Source organism: Cibotium barometz, chromosome 28 (assembly GCF_041138505.1).
Source record: "Cibotium barometz isolate CiBa-2024 chromosome 28, ASM4113850v1, whole genome shotgun sequence".
Taxonomy (NCBI): domain Eukaryota; kingdom Viridiplantae; phylum Streptophyta; class Polypodiopsida; order Cyatheales; family Cibotiaceae; genus Cibotium; species Cibotium barometz.
In genome coordinates, this window is record NC_141073.1 from 14,241,923 (window position 1) to 14,257,576 (window position 15,654).

Sequence of the window (15,654 nt, forward strand, 5' to 3'; positions counted from 1 at the left end):
CACCTTAAACTTGGGCAAACCTGCAACAACAATCTCTTTTGATTGCATATTTCTCAATCGCTGCTCATTCACATGACCAATGCATTTATTCCAAATGTCTACATCGACCACAACTCCTACACCTTGTGCAAACATGGCAGCTTCCACCTTAGGCATATTTACATCTAGCGTAAACATTCTACCCACATGTTTGCCCTTTGCTACCAGCTTACATTACTTTTTATAATCCATCAGGGTTATAATCCTCTACATAGCATCCATTAGGGTTAAACTGAACCTACAAACCCTGCTCAATCATCTAGCCGATAAAAACCAAATTCTTTGTAATATTTGGCACATGGAGCACATCAGCCAAGTACTTCATTTTTCCATCCTGTATACATAATGGCACGTTACCAACGTGCGCAATGAAATGAGCCATGTCATCACCTGTTTCCACATAGCCAAGCGTATCTAGATCCTTCGTATCTCTGAACCACTCTCCACGAGATGTCATGTGGTTTAACGCGCACTACCATACATCCTCACGTGTGGATACATCTGCAGCCACCGTGTTGCATCACAAATAAATGCTCACATCCGTCTTCATTTTGCCTGCTTGAAGACGTATAATTGTTTTGCTGCTTTTTGCCATTTATATTATCAACTCTTTTCTTTGGGCAATTTCTAGATATATGCCCCTTTTCACCAAAACCATAGCATTCTTTGATATCTCCAAAATCCTACCTAGATCCTCCATCTCGGCGTCTATGGCTCCCCTTGCCTCGAGACTAGCCTCTTCCACTTGAATATGACTTTTGCTGTTGTGAATCATAAGACTGTTGTTGTCCTTGATTTTGTCCAAACCGGCCACTACTTTGGCCCTTGCCACAACCTCTACCTCTACCAGAACTAGAGTATAGAGCCTATTCTAAACTTTTCGTACTTTGTGTCGAAGGATCTTCAACCAGGGACTTCTCCTCAATAATATACATCAAAATCAATTCTACAAAACTAGGAATGTTCTCTCGAGTTTGAATGGCAGTTCTAAAGTGCTTGTATTGTGGTCCCAAATCACGTAAGCAGACTCTAACCTTGTCATCATCATCCACAATAACACCAATAAACACAAGGGACTCCACAATTCCCTTGATCGTTAAAGAATAATCATTGACTGATAGGTTCTTTTCAATTGTATGCACCTCGTGCTTTAGCTGCAGCTTCCTAGCCTTCGTGTTTGTTTCATACAAACTCTTCAAGGTATCCCACGCTTCCTTGGGTGTCTTCGCATCATGAATGTGACCTATCACGGTATCCTTTATGCTAACCAAATACCAATATAGGACATTCCTTGCTCCCTGGTTCCAATCTTTGAATGCCTTTTGCTCATCTACAATCGAGCTTATTGTAGACGGAGACTTTTTGTGTCCTCCTTTAATGTACTCCCAATATCCTTTTCCCATAAGAAAGTTTGTCAATCGAAAGCTCCAAGCATGGTAGTTATGCTTGTCAAGATTCTCACTAACAATCTGGCTAATTTCATCACCAAACATCGTGTCAAATGTGACACAGACATAGACACAATTTCTAATATCACCTCAGCGATACCTCTGCTCAACCAAGTTGTATCAGCTTGCAACCACAATATGCATACATACACCCAATAATGCATGTAACACTTCTGTGCAGCACATACAAGGTCTACACAACAAAATACAATGTTTGCAATCCCAAAAATGTAGATTTGCAAAAAAAAAAAACTTATCCGAATAGCATGTGAACGCTCACTAACTCAAAAACAGAGGCCCAAATGACCCCGAGACGTAGTTTCGATTGCACATAGGTAGTACAAAGTACTTTGCACTATCATGAGCTACACACGCTCGTGAAAGAAGCTCCTCAATCCGAGCTTGTTGTCGATGCCTCTCTAAGAGCTCCCAACAAAGATGTAGTAATCAGCAAAGGTGAAAGACCAATCACCTTATGAGGTCTATTATTGTAATCAAATTCTAGAAGAGGTAAATATTTGTCCCAATCTATTTGCCTGTCTGATACATAGGCTCTTAGCATATCTTCGAGTACTTGGTTGACCCTTTCTGTTTGACCATCAGTCTGTGGGTGGTCACCGCTACTCATATTAAGAGACACATTAAGTCTACCAAAGACATGTCTCCAAAAATAACCTGTAAATATTTTATCCCTATCAGATATAATGGATGTAGGTAGTCCATGTAATCTGAAGATATTCTCGATAAACAAATCAGCAACCTGTGGAGCTTCGACCACAGTTTCTACTGTAGGAATTGTAAAGAATGAGGATACAAGAGAGCTACACAAGACAAGCATGATACAGAGAGCGATGGAAAGCTTCTTCTTCTTCTTCACACAGAAAAGAGAGTACAAAATGACTAAGTGCTAAAACTGAAAATAGCACATATGTACATGCGGTCACTAAGTGTGAACTCGCTAGAAGCATACTAGGCTAACACTATAAGTGTATTCCAGATGTAGAATCACTAGCAGAGATCCTCCATGTTGGTCACCTAACGTGCCAGTGAGTAGATGTCGTAAGCGGTCAAGACCCGTAGTGGATGCTAGCTCAAGATGTAGAGCTCAACATCTCAACACTCCCCCTTGAGCTCTGCATGTCGCAGAGTCCAAGCATAGTCCGGAAACGTCGAAGCTTCTCAGCTCCGAGGGCCTTGGTAAAGATATCCACTATCTGCTCCTTTGTGCTGACGTAGACCAAGTCGATGTCACCCGCCAACACTCGATCTCGAACGTAGTGGTAATGGACCTCTATGTGTTTGGTCCTGGCATGGAACACTGGGGGTTCCTAGCCAACTGTATGCTGCTGAGGTTGTCGCAATGGATGACAACCTACTGGTCGACGTGCACTCCCAAGTCCTCAAGTATGTGTCGCAATGGATGACAACCTGCTGGTCCACCTGCACTCCCAAGTCCTCAAGCTACCTCGCATGCCGCAACTGCTGCACGTCTGTACTCAGCCTCTATGCTCGATAAAGCAACCGTAGGCTGCTTTTTGCTTCTGCAAGTAACAACAGCACTCCCAAAAGAGAACATGAAGCCACTCATAGACCTCTTATCAGCAATGCTACCTGGCCAATCTGCATCTGTACACCCATACAATGCTAATGGCGCATCTGCTGCATAGAAGAACAGCTCGGACACCCACTTGGAGTGCACCTTGGAGTGCACCGATAGCAGAAGAAGTAGCTTATGAGATAGACTCTAACCTAAGCATGGCCTCTACATCCACAGCAAACACTGCAAATCATGGAGTGGAGTTGGAGTACAACCAACAGATACTCTATGAGAGAGAGAATCTGCATGCAGCTAAGATTTACAAGGACCAAACAGACCAGTACTTGGTGAAGGTTGAGGACCATCAAACAGCGTTTGATCGAGCGCCCTGGGTGAATTACCAAGGAGATCGCTACATGGGGAGAGATGGGGCCATGTACCTCATCATTGATGATCCGGAAATAGTAGATTACTTAGGGAATGTTACGACAGTGGTAGACCCATTGAGGCCTGAAGGACCGCCAACCTTAACCCCTACTGGATATAAGCTAGTGAATTCTATGTGGACTCAAAGAGTTCCCATAGATGACACCACAAGGGCTGTTTACAAGAGGGAGGATACGGGAACCGAGTTTTTCTATGTACGAGATAATCCTCCCGAGTACAGTCTAGAAGCTGACAAAGCCTTGTATGTCTACGTGCAAACTTCTATGACAGAGGGAGGAATGCCGACGATATTCTTAGATAAGTTTGGCTTGGAATGGTCACTCCTCCTTGAGAGTGAAGTAGGTGGGATCACATTCATGGGTAATCCAATCTCTAGGTTTGGGGGTGTAGGAATCGGAACTCCAAGGGTGGGTTTTAGAACCCCTCCCAGCATCCTAAGACCAACCTATAGCGGATCATCCATGCCATTGCCAAGGCCTAAGTCAAGACCAGCAATGAATGGACCAGGAGTGTCATACTCTAGTGGGTTTGCAAGACCAAGTGTACCACCAGGGTTTAGACCATTGGGATCGGTAAACATGCAGGCCATGAGTGGTCATCCGGCCAGTAGAGGGCCAACAAGACCACTTTCAACATCACTATTCCATGCACCTTTGGGATCTACTGGTTCAGGCCAGGTGGATTGCCATGGGAGACACCGCGCAGCAAAGTAAGACCATCATATTTTCAAAAGTGGGTTAAGAAGTTCAGTGGAGCAGGGGACCCTTCTGACCACCTAGCTTCATTCAAACAGATAGCTAGAGCAGAAGAGGTCACTAATCTTCATACTTTGGTAGAAGGTTTTGGGTTAACCTTAGAAGGGAAGGCCTTATCGTGGTTTCAGACTTTAGATCCGAGTGCCTTTAAAGATTTTAATGCTCTAGAAAAGGATTTTGTTGGAGCCTTCACGAAAACAGGAATCAAAAATAGTGTGAGCGCATTGCTGTATGAATTTAAACAGGGAGAAAAGGAGTCTGTGAGGGATTGCGCTAACAGATTATGCCAATACATCTCTAGATGTCCAGAGGGAGAAATGCCGGGACTAGAGAAATTAGTCTCTATCTTCTTAGAAGGACTAACGAACAAATCCTTGCATGCAAGCCTCTATGGCAAGAAACACACCGTCTTGAATGATTGCATCTACGATGCTATAGACATGGATGACAATTGCAACATCTATGGAAAAGACAAGCCTCTTACGGCCTTAGATGCATCAAGTGCAAAGAGTCCCCTAGAGAATGATAAGACCAAGCCTAGAGATGCTGAGGCTATTGCAGAGATGGTCATGCGAAAAATGAACCAAGTTTTTCGACCACCTCAAAGGCAATATAGATGTGAACTTTGCGGAGGAGACCACCCTACATCGCAGTGCTTGCCTAGGCAAAGTACGCAAAACGTAAAACCTCCAAGGGCAGACAAGTGGTGTGATTTCGAGAAAAAGTGGACAAATCATGAGTCCCAAGAATGTTATCATCGCAATAGGTACTTGAGAGAACAGGGAATGGTTCAACAACCAATGGGAGCACCTCAACCCCAGTACTACCAAAGAATAGGAAATCCAAGATTTGTAGCACCACGAGTGGAAAGAGTGCAACCTGTTCTAGGAAATCAGCCACCCTTGCTAGGAAAGGCTCCTGTGAGATTCCTCTTACCCGACGAGACAATATCTGATGGGGCCATGGTTTCAGTCAGCCGATACTATGATGAGGAAAGAGGAATCACAACTAGTGAGTTCACTACGTTGAGTCCTCCTGACATGCCATCGGTAGTATTTGAGGGTAGTTATCAAATGGACCTTAACACATTGTGGTTTATAGCCAATGGGGGAGTTGGACAAATGAGACCAGGGCCAATACCTAGACCGTGTAGACCAGCACCTACAGGCACCCCTCAAGGACCGGACTTTAAGTGCGAAAAGGATCCCTCGATAAGAGATTGTCCTCTTCACAAAGGGGAAAATCCGATAACATCTACTCTACCACCATTGGTAAGGCATTGTGCTGACTGCGGATACAAACATGTCGTACAAGACTGTCCAATGAGACCAAAAGGCATTGAAGCGATACCATCCACGAGTGCACCTAGTTCATCAGAATCTGAAAAGATTTCATCTGAATCTAAAAATATTGTTCCTATAAAGGTCATCACTAGAGCTCAAGCACAAGCTAAGCTTAAAGATAAAGATGAAAAGAAAGAAAACCCTAGTGAGATGAAAACCCCCAGCGAGAACTCCAAAAGTGCTGGAAACCTAGAAGGGAGAGACGGGCTGCGAGCAAGAAACGAAAAGCTGAGCAAAACGAAAAGGAAACTAAAGAGAAACCAGTAAAACCAACAAACAAAAAGGGAAAGACAAACAAAGAAACGAACCCTCTAAAAGAGAAAGAAAATCAAATACGAGGGGAAGCGGGTTCAGTTCTAGCGGAGAAGCTCTTCGAGCCACTTGACGCCATGTTAAAGGCTTACGAAGCTAGACTGAAGCCCCTTGAGACTATGGAGGAACGATGGAAGAACTACCCTGACCCTGCTCAAGAGTCCAGGCAACTGGAAATCTATAGAAAACTGGTTGAGGCAGTTCAAGCCATCGAAGAACAACAAAAAACAAACAAGCTTCTAGAATCTGAAATTCAAAAGAGAAATGAGACAGCTCATAACGACAAATTGTCTGTCATTCTAGAAGAAGAAAAAAAAAACAGGACACCTAGGGGGAGAGGTAAAGAAAAGCGAACCAATCTTGATACCTAACACTAGTGTTCCCGAGGTAGATGAAGAATGGGCAAATCAACTGTGGGAAGCAGTGAAACATACTCAACCAGATGCTCACTCTCGAGAAGAACCACCACTTGACGAGATTGATTTCAATCGGAAGACTTTAGAGCTTGCGCTGCGATCGGAGTACGGTGATGCAGGGTCCGAGAAATCTGAAGATAGCAAAGCTAAAACCTTCAAGACGTTGCCTTCTTATCAAGGTGACTATGAGGCTAGATCGGACATAAAAAGACTCCCAACAGTCAAGAACCAACAGCCACCTATCATGGATTTGGTCAATCTTTCCGCCTTAATGTCAGCTCCAATTAAAATCACGCTGCCATTAGCTGATGTGTTGAAAGTTAAGCCGGAGTTGTGGAAAGATGTGGGCAAAACGTTGAAGAGATTAGGAGTGGAAATCCCTATCTCAGAAACCATCTTAGCTTGGCAAGCTGAAAAAGAAACTAAGAAAGTGTATCAACCAGTCCCAATAAACAAAGTTGGAGAATACTGTGAAGGGGACAATGATAACACTACAATCCCAGTTGAGTACGCGGGGAAAAGTTCGGTAGCCATCCTAGACAGTGGGGGAGGCATTGCCATAGCCACAAAGAAAATTTGGAAAAACTGGGGAAAACCGGCTCTTCGCAAAACTCGCATGAAGTTACAATTAGCGGACGGATACGAAGAGAGACCTATAGGACTGCTTGAAAAAGTGGTAGTCACATCGTGTGGGGTCGAATACGAGCAGACTTTTGCAGTAGTGGATTTTGGTTTAAATCCTAACTATGACATCATTCTCGGGAGACCATTCATGCGTCAACTAAAGATGATTCAAGATTGGGGTTTTAACTATATCTATCTGCGGAAGGAGGATGCAATTACGTGGATAAACCTCACAGATCACTCCTACAGAGACGTGGCAAGAACCCCTATAGAAGATTTTGAGTCTGCAACTGCAATTGAAAAGTCTACGAGACACTCAAGAGAAAGCTTTGAAACTCAACTATGGATGTGTGGAGCTTCTGACTGTGGAAGCCTTGAGAAAGAGATGTGCGAAAAGGATAGAGATGGGGATGACAAAGCATACATTCCTGAACCTTTTCCTGAAGCCAAGTTACAACCAGATGGATGGTATGAAGTATTGGCTACTGTGGATGTGTGTGTGAATGAAGTAACCCCAACTGTCTTCTGTGACGAAGAGGGCTGCGACTTAACACCTTTCCACATGATCAGGGTAATCACCAACATCGCTGAAAACATGGAAGAAAGCAAGGATCAGGCACATAAATGTAAAATCCGAGAAGTGCTTAAACGGACGGAAGTTCAAAGAATCTGCCAACAAAATGGAGAGATAGAAGAGGATCCGGATTGCCTAAGACCCTACATTTGTGTAGAGATAGGTGATACATGGATAGCACATTGTGCTTTGATAGATTCAGGAGCAGATATAAACTCTATAAGCTACGACACTTGGGACAGCATTGGTCAGCCACCACTAACACAATCTAAAATGAGGGTTGGAACCTTTGCTGGAGTCATTCCTCTGTAGAAGGGTTAATAGAGTTACCTCTTTTCATTGGCAGTAGTAATTCTAATCTGGTGCACAAGTTTTATGTCATGAAGCCAGGTACAATGCTCACGCCAGTGATCTTAGGTCAACCATGGCAACGAGAATACAATTGTAGACCTGATTGGAAGCGAGAGGGAGTCTTATTCACGATGGAAAATACAGATGCATTTGAACCGTTCCTCAGCAAAGAATGTTATCAAGATACGGAGTCCGATGCATCAGCTGTTGAAGAACCATTTCGAACACTTCCACAAAGACAACAACAACCCTCAACAAGCCAAGTTGGTGCGGTAAAAGGTGAACATGTTCAAGAAAAGAAGCCTCTTGTACATCAAAGAAAAGTGAACTCCTGGAGGCCCAACAGTTATCAAACATGGGTTCCAAAGAAGCTGATACAAGCTCAGAGGGACAAAAAATTCATATGGGTTCCAAAAAAGAAGTGCACTAATCAATCGCAAATTCCTAAACAAGCGAGTAGTACCACAGGTCGCAAAAGAAAATCAAAGGTCAAGAAAAAGCCATTACAGACTTCAAATTATGTGCCTATAGCTCTTTACAGCATACGATGGATCCCAAAGAAGACTTTACAAGCACAAGGATATTATGAAGGAGCAAGGTATATATGGCTTCCTAAGCAATGCAAAACTTCTTCAATCCTATCCACACAGGTACAGGTATCAATGCCAAAGAAAGAAAAAGTTACAGGTCCGCAATGGAAACCAAAGGCTTCAAGCACTACACTACCGAAAGCATTGCCAAAAACGAATAAGCCATTACAACCGCTTTCCATGGACAAACCAAAGCAAAAGGCTACAAGGCAAGAAAAAGGGAAATGGGTGCCAAAGACTAGGTCTATTCTAATGCACACTCTAACGGTAACAAAGCCGGCATCCAAATTGTCCTCCACAGATGCAACCAATGATAATACACCAACAAGTCAACAAGCTAGTAGCCCAAGCTACAAGCTCACAAGTAAAGCTTCACAGTTTGCATCTAACATGTTTGGGTACAATCGGCTAGACATTTTGCGCAAACTAGAGGACATTTTTGCTCCCAGAGCAGAAAACGACAACAAACACTAGCCTCGCCAGCAAAAGCCCTTGGACCATAATTGCTCCAAGACCCTCTTCTTTTGCACCGCATATTGTTACCCATGCATAGATATTCAACGCATATAGGGCCACATTACATGGCCATGCATAGACACTGTTCTTTTCCCATGCACAAGACCACAAGAGCGGCAACACAATACATTATCTCACCCAAGTACTTCAACTATTAGTGCCCGAGGATGGACACCACTTTAGGTTTGGGGGAGGCACTTTAATCATCTGAGGGTTCTGGCAAGAAGAAAGATACTAGTTTTCATGCTCATGAGATAGCCCAATTTTAGAATTTCAGAATTTTTGACTCTGAAAGCACTAGATCTCATCTAGCAAACCAAGAAAATTCACCAATCAGGGTACAGGGCCATAGGAGATGTTAATGACATGCAGGGGATGCAGCCCTGTGGTAAGAACATCAAAATCAGCTAACAATAGGAAAAGCATGAGAGTCGCGACTCTCATGAAAATGGGCTTCTGGGCATGCAATGGATGATTGGAGCGTACAGTTTTATTCCTTGCATCACAAAAAGTCTACCTAGCAGTCTAGATGCATAATTGACTTGTTCAGGTACAGGAGATGGCCAAAATATAGCTGCAGGCAGGACTGAAAATGGGAATTGGAAAATTCCCAAATTCACTAATATGGTGTTAAGGGTCTCCACAAGAATTCAATCCCATGAATTGCACTATATGCCTTACAGAAGCATACAAACGCAACAAGAAGACAACCAGTCATCTTTTCATTACGAACACTACTACCCTTGGACACAACATTGCCCGTGTCCAGGGACGGACACTGAAATAGGTTTGGGGGAGTGTTCCAGGATTTGCGGAACCAAGTGAAGATTGAAGATGTCAGCGGAAACGGTGTTCCGAAATGGCGGAATGGGGTGCAGATTGAAGATGCAAGGCGCTTTTATTGAAGATGCTGCGGGAGCCCGGGAACATAATTTTTACACTTAGATCATTTAATTTCACCCTTTTTTATGTAAATGAGAGCATGTAATGTAAAAAGGGGCTTAGTGCTTCCAGTTTGTAAGTGAGATTTGAACCCACAACCTGTTTGGGAAGCCTAAGGTTCACTTAAGTGACTTTTTGTAAAATAGAGTAAAATTATTATTGAAGATAAGTGGAAAACGTGCAGAAGCTTTTACCTCTTTGTGAAGGCAACTTCCCACGCTCACTACGCGCCCACTGTAATCGACATTGCTATTCCGTTGATTGCAATACAATCTACAGGTGTTTCTCTTCGCGTAGCTATCAATTTTCTTTGATTTAAGCTCTCTTTGTTTTCGAGATTAGCAAGCTTAATATTGTCATTGTGAGCTTAATTTGATGTTTTTGAGTTATGTGATGATGAAAGAGTAGTCTCTAGGTAATTGCTAAGTCATTTGCATGCTTTATTAGTAATTTCCCACAACTTTGTTAAGAGGGCTTAATCTCTCGATTAGCTTAATTACGGTGTTTAATTAATTAAGTCTCATGTTTTAGCATTGCCGTAGTGTCCCTGTGAGTCTTGTGAAGCATTCTACGAGTGTGTATCTCGGATTTGGATGTGTATGCGTAGATGCCTAATCTTGCTAAGCTTTATGTTAAGCGTGATTAGTGATTAGTGATGTGTGTGTGTGACCTTATCACATAGAGCTTTGTGCATTGCATGTTTTAGCATTAGACTCCATAGAGATTGACAACCTCTATGCGCCTCCATGCCCTAATCGCGTTCCTTCCCTAGCATTGAACAAGAGTGTGTTAGTGCTTGAATAGCTATGCTATTAGACGTCCGCGCGGCGATCCGCTAACAACCCCCGGTAATATTCCCGGTAATACCCCCGATAATACCCTTGGTAAAACCCTCGGTATTAGGCCCGAAAAATTTGGGATTTAAAAAAAAAACACTTTCAAAATTAAACATCATCCATATCACAATAGTTAACATCTTCTAGAAGATCTTGGTGAGCTTTAATATCAATAAAAATATCAAGTTCACCCATTTGCATGTCTACGCGGTGATGATGATCATATACATCAGCATCATCATTAAGCATACTAGGATCTGCATTTGTGTCTATTTGATCATAATTAATGTCATTAATATTATTCTATAGATCTTGGAGTACTGTCTCTATCTCATTGTCTTCATCTGCATCATCTACATCTTCATCTAGTTGATGTTCATCTTCCACCTCTACTGATCCATTATAAGAAATATCATTGGCGGACCCGACAATTATATCTACGTGCTCGATGTTATTGTGATCTACTGAACAATGATCGATATCACTGGTATTTGCTTCCTCTTGCTCTTGAATAAGCTCGTGCTCCTCATATATTTGCTTGCTACGTGGAGCTACTTGAATGACATACCACCATGTTGGATTTGTTGGAACTGGTTGAAAAACGACCTGTGAAAATTAACACATGCTTGGAGTAATTAATAATTAGTACATATATTTAGTTAATTAGGATTTAAAACCATAAATATATTATATACAAATCTAATTAAAAGTTGGAGTACTAAACGTGCTCGCATGTCTCTGCAAGTACAAAGGTGTCACTTCTATTTGTCCATAGTTTTGTTGAGTCAATGGCAACAAAGCCTGAGCCATCTCTTTGAATTGTTGGGTTTTGCCCTGTTGTGGTCGCCTTGAACCATTGCACATCAAGTAGAAACATATGGAAGCTTCTGTAGTCCACTTGAAAAACATTTTGTATCCTTCCACAATACTCTATCTTTGAAAGTTGCACCTCATCATTTTGCCTTGTAACTATCTCTTAATCAAATGATGCCATGACCCTCGAGTAAAATGTTTGTCTTTTGTGATTTATCCGATGCACTCAAAAATGTCGTTTGTGTGACCACAAAGCACCAAAAGATTCATATTTTCTACTACATCCTCTTGCAAACTCTTTCTCAATTTCTGTCACTGTCTCCCTGTTTAAAACTGCTTCTTGTAGTTTGTTATGCAACCAAGCAAGACTCATAAATTTTGGTAGTTCTCTTAAACTTGGAGGATATTGGACGTTTGACATGTTTCTTTGGGCTCTTTTATACTCTTGTCTTTCATTGGAAATTCTATTCCTTTCTATCTCATATTCTTTCATCCACTTCTCCATGGCTGGATGATTTAGAATGCAAAACCTATTCACCTTTTCTTCTAGAATAAGATCCATTTTACGGTCAAGTCCCCTCCCTTGTAGCACCTCACCAATCATTCTGTCATCGTCTTTGTTGTGTCATAGTACAGGCATAGATGGTTCTCTTTGTCCAAGGAATTCAGAGAGGTATACTAGGGACTCTTGAACCAACCAACCCTCTGCCATACTACCCTCTGGTCTTGCTCATTGACGCACAAATCCCTTCAAAGTTTTCATGAACCTTTCAAGGAAGAACATCCATCTACTATGGACAATTCCTGCAATTGCAACTTCATCCACTATATGAACCATGAGATGAACTTGTATTGTGAGGATACTTGTTGGGAAGTGCTTTTCAAGCATACAAACTGCTTCTGCTGCATTAATCCTATTCTCATCAATGCTACTTAGTGTGATCTCCTTTTGAGAAATCCACCTTACCAAATGGGATATTTTGTAAATTACTTCGCGAACCTCTGGTGTTGCCCAATTTCTTATTGAAGTTAGGAGAATATATTGCAAGAACTTGTGCCAGTCATGTGTCTTCAACCCACATAGTTTGTTATCCTTTGTGAATGCCCCCTTTAAGCAATGCATGTGTCCTGTTGGTGTACAAAATTAGGCTATGACCTTCTTCACCCTCTTCTCCTTTTCTCTCGTCAACACCCAAGGTGCAGTTTGGAGTGTGACCAATTTATTTACCCATATTAGAGGCCAATATGGTTGCATATGCAAGATCCGTGCATCTTTTAGATCACTCCGAGCTTTATTGTCGTCTCGAGCTCCAGCTAAGCGTTTCCATAGTATTTGCCCAACATTTTTGAAGATATGCATTGGATCTAGCAGGTTATTCACAAGAAGTCTCCTCCAATATGGCAACCTGTGGAAGATTGATAGTCGTTTCATTCCAAAAGAACTGGGACTTTCCCCTCCATTCTCTATCCATGAGTTATATTGAGAGGAGGTTGTCCATGGTGTAGGTGGTTTTGCAAGACTACCCTCCCGCATGGGATGATTTGCAGGAAGAAATCTTGTATGATTCTCTTTTCTTAAGTGAGTTAGAGTATCGAGCATTGAGTGCTGGACCATATATAGGACAAGCATGATAGCCACTTGTTGCAAGGCCACTGGCCACATCAAAATGCCACGCAAGTTAACTGATCGTTACCCACTACGTCTTGACACGTCTATGATAGAAATACCATCCCAAAGGACTTTTAGCTCATCCACTAGCGGAGCCAAGTATATGTCCATGTTTCTAACCTTGCACTTCCCTGGCACAAGCAATGCAAGTAAAAGATGACCCTTTTTAATTGTTAGCCAAGGTGGAATATTATAGTTGACGCACACCACTGGCCATGTGCTCCAAGTAGTGGACCGTAAACCAAAAGGATTCACTCGTTCCATGGCAAGACCTAATCTAAGGTGGTGAGGTTCCTTCTTGAACTCTGGCCATTGTTGCTCAATATGCTGCCAAGCTGTACAATCAGCTGGAATGCGCATCACATTGTCAGTGGACCTATTTGTAGAGTGCCATGTCATTAGCTTTGCTATATCTGGACACTCGAACATATGCTTGATTCTAGGTAGTATAGGAAAGTGTCGAAGCACCTTTGTAGGTATTGTGGTGCCTGTAAGACCTTGACGATATCTGCTAGCTTGACACTTTGGACATGATTCCATGTTGGCGTATTCCCCTCGAAATAGAATGCAATCGTTAGGACATGCGTGGATACTATTGTAATCCATTCCTATATCTGCTAAGATCTTCTTTGCCTCTTCCCTGCATGCCGGCATTGCATTTACAATGGTAGGATAGTTGACTTCATAAGTGAGAAGAGGGCACTAACACTCGCATTACTCCATCCATATATGGATTGCAAATTAAGCATTGACAAACAAGTTCGAAGGACTGTGGCACGAGAGCCTTCGAATAATGGAGTAGAGGCTAGAGATCCCAATCGTTGAATGCCCTCATCATCTTGTCGAACATCAATGGGATTTGGATTGGACTCATCATGCGGACTGGACTCTTCATTCATGTAGAAAGCCTCAATCATCTCCTCCATATCCTCATCATGTAAGGGACCATCCATGTTAGAGTCTCCATGTGTGGTTAAGGGCACACGCGTTACATCCTCCACGATATTATGTTGGTACATTTGCGAACGTGGTGGATATGATGGTAGTACCTGTGAGAAATCTACTGGTTCTTTGGAGGCGTATTGGCATATTTGATTCTCGATTACACTATTGTCCCGTTGCCCCCAATCTTCTACATGCTCATTAGCTATTTGTCGTTAATGGATGATTGTTCGCTTGCATCGATTACATGGACACAAGATCCGGTCAGACATGTTAGCAGACTTGCTTATCGAATAATCCTGCCTATGACCCACTGATCACACCTGTACACAATAAAGATAAAATTAATACTTTAAATGGTTTCAAAGACACGCTCATATGTATGCTCCCCCTCTCTCTCCTTACACACTCATATGTATGCTCCCCCTCTCTCTCCTTACACGGTCATTAGGGAGCTCTTTGTCTTAGTCCAGGACCCGCCACGTGGAGGCGGCTCCCAATTGGGTCCCGCGGGACGAGATGGCACATACGCGAGATGGCGGGACGGCACATATGCGGGACGACGGGATGAGGGGATGGTAACGTGCGACGTCGGAGTGCGGGGCGAGATAGCACATAAGCGGGACGGCGGATGGCACATACGTGGGACGACGGGACGGTAACGCGCGACATCGGAGTGCGAGACGAGACAACATATAAGCGGGACGGCGGGACGGCACATACGCGGGACGGCGGAGTACGTAGGGGACCAGGGCTACGCGGGCATGAGGGGCACCTAGTACCCTTAAAGTAGCGGAGTACGCAGGGGACCAGGGCTACGCAGGCATGAGGGGCACCTAGTACCCTTAAATACCGGGTGGACCATGCTACTTTAGATAGAAATGCCGTGCGTCAAAAACTGCCCCGGTATCACCCCCGGTAAAACCCCCAAAAATTTTAAATTTCAAAATTTCTGGGGGTCTTACCGGGGGCCTGGGGAAATTGAGTAAAGCCCAATTTCTTTTGCGCGAGCTTATTCTTCTCTCTTGGCCGCCTAGATCTGCAGGTATGTTTCACCCAACACACATACACACACCCACACACATGCACATACACGTTTTCATCTCTCTCCTCCTTCTAATGCACGTGTTTGTTTTGGTTTTGTAGGTGTGTGTGCGTATACGATCTCAACGTCGCGACCTCCGACAGCGACATATCACTCATACGCCACTCTAATCAAAAAGGTAAGTGCCCGATCTCAACCCCTATTCTTTCAATTTCACACAAACACACACTATGCACACAATGTATACAAACACACACACACACACACACACACACAATGCACGCGCACGCGCGCGCGCGCACACACACACAATGCATTCATATGCACAATGTATACACACACACACACAATGCATACGCATACGCATACACACACACAATGCGCACACACACACACACAATGCGTAATGTATACATAAGCAATGCACACACAATGCTCACACACACACACACATT

At 43.1% G+C, this 15,654-nt stretch overlaps 1 pseudogene; it reads right to left on the reverse strand.

The window, feature by feature from the left end:
- Positions 1–11,033: 11,033 nt before the first annotated feature.
- On the reverse strand, positions 11,034–14,165 carry LOC147622541 (uncharacterized; annotated as a pseudogene).
- Positions 14,166–15,654: the final 1,489 nt, after the last annotated feature.